This window comes from Gallinula chloropus (assembly GCF_964237585.1).
Source record: "Gallinula chloropus genome assembly, chromosome: 23".
NCBI classification, from domain to species: Eukaryota; Metazoa; Chordata; class Aves; order Gruiformes; family Rallidae; genus Gallinula; species Gallinula chloropus.
The window spans coordinates 906,870-913,778 of record NC_140108.1 but is presented as its reverse complement, the minus strand read 5'-3'; positions in this window follow the sequence as shown (position 1 = coordinate 913,778).

The following is a 6,909-nucleotide window of genomic DNA, read 5'->3' as shown; positions in this document are numbered from 1 at the left end:
GTGGCTCAGCTGGGAAGTTTGGGTTTAACAAACCTGTTTGTGAGCACTTAGATTATAATTTTGATTCCTCTCCATTGACCTCTGATGGCCTCTTTTTTCACTTGGCTTTCTCTCCCACCTGCAGCCTTATTCTGAGAGGAAGGGCAGGTCTTTCTTTGTTTTCAAGAATGGATTTACACTGTTTCCACAAAGGAAAGAGTGGGCTGTGGTACGTGCAGTGGCAGTTGCTGCAGAGGATGCTGTGTGTGTCCCAGGACCCTGTTTTAACTATGGCTGCTCTCCAGGGCTGCTTGGAAGGGACCTATCTAAGGAGCAGGGAATATGTCTGTTCTTTCCCCTTTCCTAGAGTGGAACTTGGAGCAACAGCTCTTGTCTCCTCCACTATAACAGTTTTGCTGGCCTCTGAATATCCTAGCTCCATTTCAAATAAGGTGTACCAGCTTCTGAGAGTAAAGCAAAGGTGTTTTCCTACAGACAGTGTCCTCCTTGTGCCTTCAGCCTGGACTTCTTAGCTGGGACAGGTGAGGCATGTTCCTTAGAGCATCTGAGTTGGCACTGGCCACTGCTCTTAACTTTGAGAGTTGTTTCTGTGTAAGTAAAGTGAGGATGTTTGTTCTCTTTGGATAGTCCCTGTAGATGGTTTCTAAAATAAATGCCTGTGTTCCCTGAGCTCTGGTCTTGCACTGAGCTATCCTAAGAAACTTCCAGCATCCTTCTGCATTCCCTGAAGCTGGACTGTAGGTTTGAAATATGCTTCTGTTAACCTACCTTTCATTCAGAGGACTTGTGCTTGTGGGCAGTAACAAATCACAGGAAGCCTGTTTGGATGGGGTTTTGGATCACTGTAGTGTGGAATTAGCAATCCCACACTATCAAATTGCCTGTCAAGAATGCCCTGTGTCTCTCCATGACAAATCTTTCTCCTCTTGCTCATGTGGAGTGATTGTGTGTGGAAGGTTCCTCCTTCTCCTGCACATGGATAGGGCTCCTTAGGTTGCTTGCCTTGAGCTGATCACGTCCTGGTTTATTTCTGTACACAAACTGCAGGTGTATTTCACTGCAGGAGGTCTCACCCTGGCTGCTGAGGCCTGGAGCTGGGCAATCCAGACAAGACAGGCTGAAAAAACCTTGTCCAGGTTTGTCTGAGTGCCTGTCGCACTTCCCCAAGAGAAGGCTGCTTGCCTTCAGCCTGCTGTCAGCACTGTCTGCTCTGCACCCATCTTACTCAAGCACTTCAGCTGGAAAACACACCCCTTTCACTCCTGTAGGAAAGAATTGTGATAGGAGGGTGGTGGGTGACCCTGTCAGCTGCTTTAAAGGGAGATCTCAGTGTGCAATCACTGTGGCATCATCTGCAGAGGGGGAATTACAAGCCCATCTGATGGAGATGCAGCGTTCCCCTTCAGCTAAGGGCTGATGTAAAGGGGCTTGTGCTGAATCAGTCTTGTTCTCACAGTTTGATCACTTCATTCCTTTCTTGCCACACACTAACTACTTCTACTCTGGCTCTGGTTGCTTAGGGATTTACCAAGAAACTTAACTTCTAACATAGCTGCCTGTAACCTTTTACTCAGAGCAACACTAAAGGGATAGTAGCCAAGAACTGGATGAGTGTGGATGGCTGAAGTTAGGGGTAGTCTGGGGTGTTCTCCCTGCCTCATGGTTTCCTGTACAGTGATGTTTATTTTGAATTGTTAACTTACTGTGAGCCATTCCAATGGTAGCAACTTACCTTTCCATTTGGGTTTTTTTTTTGCACTGTTTTTTTTTTGGGTTTTGGTTATGAACTGATGTAAGCTAATTCCACAATGTATATAAATTGTATTTTTTTTAAATTTGTATGAATATATTTTTATTTGAACTCTGGCACTTGGGAAGTATTCGTGTAACCATAACATGTCTGAGAGTAAAGTGTGTGTGTGTCTCCTTCAGCACTTTCAAGGCCTTTTGATGTTTCATGTTATTTTTCATAGACTGGTCTGGGTTGGAAGGGACCCCAAGGATCACAGAGCTCCAACCCCCCTGCCACAGGCAGGGACACCAACCTCCAGGCCTGGAGCTACACAAGGTTGCCCAGGGCCCCATCCAACCTGGCCTTGAACACCCCCAGGGACGGGGCACCCATCCCCTCTCTGGGCAGCCTGTTCCAGCCCCTCACCACTGTAAAGATCTTCCCCCTAATATCCAATTTAAACCTTCCCTCCTCCAGCTTCACTCCATCCCCCTTGTCCTGCCAGTGTCTGCCCTTGAACAAGCTGGTTCCCCTCCTGTTTGTAAGCTCCCTACATACATATGTATGTAGACAGACAGACAGACAGGTGTGTGTCGCAGCACACAGGGGAGGAAGCAGGATGGGTGCTCTGAGCTCGGGCTGCTCCGGTGTGGAAGACGAGAGAACGAAGCTGCTCTTCTTGTCCAAGGTGCTGAAGTGCTTCCCAGCAGCAGGGCCGTGCAGTCAGCTGCTCTCGCAGCTGCTGGAGCATTTGGAATGCACGTTGGGAGCTGGAATGGGATGGCAGAGAGTCCCTCTGGGGCTGCTTCAAAAGTCCCCTTCTCCCAACTTTGCTGTGCAGAGGATTCTGCTGGTTTTCTGAGGGAGCTCTCAAGAGGTGGGAAGGTATGGGGAGAAGAATCCTCCTTCCTTCCCCCATGAGAGATGAGCTGTTGTGATCACAGCTGCAAAAGGCAGGCAGGGTATAGCTTCCTGTTTGAAAGGGCAAGTTGTGCTGAGGAGGGGAGAACTGATGTGCTCAGGATCCTTTGAACTAGGAACCTCAGTTGGAGTAATTCCTTTTGTTTTGCTCATAGAATCCCAGAGGGGTTTGGGTTGGAAGGGACTTTAAAGCCCATCTCAGTCCCCTCTCCCACCACAGGTAAGGACACCCTCCCATAGCCCAGGGTGCCCAAAGCCCCATCCAACCTGGCCTTGAACACTGCCAGGGATCCAGGGGCTGCCACAGCTGCTCTGGACACCCTGTGCCAGAGCTCCCTCCTTCCCCTGGAAGGATTTCCTCCTTATATTTAATCTAATCTAGCCTAATCTCCCCTTCTTCAATTTAAGGCCATTATCCCTTGTTTTACCACTGAATGCCCCTTCAGATAAGGTGATGGGTGGGCTGGTCTCCAACTACTACAAGCAACCACTGAAGAGGTCCCAAGGCAGCAGCAGGTCCTGGCTGCCAGCAGTGAGGTACAAGAACCCATCCTGTGGTTGTGGTTTCTTCCAGCCTTTTTGTTTCACTCCAGTCTTTTCCTCACTGTGAAACTCTGATCTTGAGATCTCTTTATACTTGCAGTGATGGCAGGAATAAGACTCAAAGCCCACTGCTCCATCACTTGCTCTGGTAAAGGGTCAGGGGTTGGAGCCAGTGAAAGATTCTCTTTTAAGCTCTTTATCCACAGCAGCTGTCACTGGAGTGGCAACGGCCCAGCTCCAGCAGGGACTGACAGCTCAGGGGCATCTGCTGCAAGAAACATTCTTGATTTCCTTCAAGACATTTCACACTTCAAAGGTGTGAGAAAAGCACCAGTAAAGCTCCCCTTCCTTTATCTCCCAGCAATCCTTATGGAATCTTCCTTCCTTGTGAAAACTGAGTGTTGGGCAACTGGGTGCCAAGTGTCTAATGAGAGCTCCACCTCTGAGTAGGCATGTGACAGGCTCAGGGAGGGGCTGTTCCCAACTCAGCAGAGCTGTCAACAAGCTTTCTGCTCAATTCTGCTCTCCATGACCATACTGCTGGTTGCCTCTGTCTTAGGGCATGGTGCCAGCCTACTGTGGTCTGCAAAGAGCTGCTGCCCAGGAGGGCTGGGACACACTCATCAAGTAGGTGTCAATCAGCAAGGCCTTTGGGGGCCAAGCTGAAGTGAAAGTAAATCAAGCACAGGGCCAGATTGTTATGCAGATTGGCACAGCTCTGCTCTCCCAGCAGCAGAGGAGGATGTGTGCTCTGTATTCCACGTGATTTCTTAGAGGAACAGCAGTGGTGCCAGCTCCTCTTGGCGTTCTTGCCTGCAGATTGGGATTTCAGTGGAAGGTTTCATCTAGCAGGAAGCTGGAAGGGGATAGTGTAGTGTCTGAGAAGGGGGAATAAACCCCTAAATCTAATTTGCACCAAAATCCTGCCCACACCAAGCAGACCACTTTTCCAAAGGAGGTCAGTGCCTTCCAGAACACGTGAAGCAAAGGCCTGTATGGCAGAGTGCAAGGGAAAGCTGTCCAAGGGCTGGAGCAGCTCCCCTACAGAGAGAGGCTGAGGGAGCTGGGCTGGGTCAGCCTGGAGAGAAGGCTGTGGGGGGACCTCATTGCAGCCTTCCAGTCCCTGAAGGGAGCAGAGGAACAGGAGGGGAATCAGCTTGTTAAAGGGCAGAGACTGGCAGGACAAGGGGGATGGAGTGAAGCTGGAGGAGGGAAGGGTTAAATTGGGTATCAGAATGCTTTATAAACTTAAAACTCTCACAACACAGGACCTAGGACATACCCAGGGGCTGTCATGCTCATTGTGTAAAGGAAGTAATGTCCCAATGGGATCCAAGAAGGACCAAACCAACACCCTCCACCCAGCTCTAATGACGTTTGCACCTCCTGTAAGGCCAGACTCCATACTCAGTTCCTAACAGCTCCTGTCAGTACCCCTGACTGGCAGAGCATTATTCAGCAGCTTGCTTACATAGAATCCCAGACTGGTTTGGGTTGGGAGGGACCCCAAGGATCACAGAGCTCCAACCCCCCTGCCACAGGCAGGGACACCAACCTCCAGGCCTGGATCCTACAGCTGAGTGGGGTTCCTCTCACTCAGCTTTTCCAAGCAGTGGTTTCTGTGTGCAGTCCTATTCTGAAGCAACTGAGAGATTTCCCTGGGGGAGCTTTACAGCTCAGTGTGTTTATGGGAGTAGCAGTAAAACTCCAGCTACAGAGATGCTTTTTTCCTAGGTGGCTGCTCTCAATTAGGCTCTCCCAGACCACAGGGTCTATTAACATACTGTCTGCAAGCCAATACAGACTTGTTCCACCAGGAACTGGCTTGCTGTTAATACTGGACCCACCTGGCTTTGGGTCAACTCTTCTTGCCATTTTTAGCACATTCCACTAAACTCATTAGTGTTTTGTGCCCCAGGGAGCTGACAGGGAGGGACAATTTACAGGGCCTTGATGTGTCTATGCAAGTTTTGCTTGACTGGGTGAAACTCAGCTCCAGCAAAGGGCTGTTATTAGAGTACAAGGATTGTTTTTTCTCTCCTTTATAGCAGCACATGGGAAGTCAGGCTGTTGCTCGTTGCTAGTAGGAAGGAATCCACCTGCCTGTTCCCATCCTGCTGCAGCTGGAAACAGGTGGCTGCAGGGATGTGTTTGCAAAGCCTGTTGGAGAAGACAAAGCCCCATTGTCCCCACAAAGGCTTCCCAAAGGGTGACTTCACCTTGGTTTGTGAAACCACCTCTGAGTAGACACAAAGTCACTGCAGATTTTTAGTACAGAGATGTCTCACAGTTCCTACTGGGAGTCTTGACCTGGGAATCAGTTCTCCTGCCAGGGAAACCTATTTGGGCACTAGTGCACTGAGTGGTTGATCTTTGGCTGGTGCTGCTGGAAGGAGAGGCTCTGACATGTGGTTGGTATCACAGTAGGTGTTGTTTCCCATTGGAGTGGAGCAAAGTTATTCCCTCTGAGTAGGCTTCTGCTCTTCTTCCCTGGGGAGGAACTGCAAGGCCCAGGGTGGTAGGGAACACACAAGTGCCTCTGAGAAGCTCTATCTGCACTTCAGGGAGCGACAGGGAGGGTGGATGTCAGCAATGTGATGTGTGACATGAGCCCTGATACCGTGGTAGAGGAGCCTTTGCTGCAAAAAGGTGTGCACAGCAGTGCTGTGCCCCTCAGCACTCCCACTCTGGTTTCACCACAGAGATGGTTTCTGAGAGCCATTGGCAGCCACTGCCATGGCTCTGGCACATCTGCCTCCCCACAGCCTGTCGTGGCCAAGGCTCATTCCTCTCCCTGTGTGCATGTGCATGAGCAAAGTCAGACTTAGGCTTTTGCAGTTGAGCCCATCCTAGTGCTGCTGTGTTCTTAGGTCTGTATGAGTAATGAGTTTTCTGGGATGCTCCAGTAATGGATGTTGGGAACAAGACCCAAAATTAGATGCTCAAAACAACAGTCTGTAGCAGCATGTGCAATCACAGGACACTTGCATTGAGCTCAGTGCTGTTGCTGTGGCTGACTTGGGAATCTAAGCTCTTCAGTCCTTGTGGTGCTGGCTGAATCATAGAATCTCAGGGGTTGGAAGGGACCTGGAGAGCTCATGGGGTCCAACCCCCTGCCAAAGCAGCTCCCCAGCTCATATTGCACAGGGCGGCGTCCAGACGGGGCTGGAATCTCTCCAGAGATGGAGACTCCACACCCCCTGGGCAGCCTGTCCCAGGGCTCCCTCACCCTCACTGGGGAAAAGTTCTTCCCCAGGTTGCTGTGGAACCTCCTGTGCTCCAACTGGCAGCCATTTCCCCTTGTCCTGTCCCCACAGACACTGAAAAGGGGCTGCCCATTTCCCCCTGCATCCCATCCTTCAGATAGTGATAACCATTAATCAGGTCCCCCCTTAGTCTTCTTCTCTCCAGGCTGAACAGCCCCAGCTCACTCAGCCTTTCCTCACAGGGGAGATGCTCCAGGCCCTGCATCATCTTTGAATGTGGTCTTGGCAATATCACCCTGTTGGGGTGGGGGGTAATGTAGTTTGGGCCAAATTTAGATCATAAGGATGAGATCTAGCTACAAAGGCTTAAATTAACTTTCCAGTGTCCCCATTAGCTGTGCTTAGAACAACTGTACCAGGGGCCATTCCCAGGGAGTGATGAATGTTCTGTACAAGCTGCTCTGTAATCGGGGTGATGCCATTTGCCCTCACATGAGAAATACCATG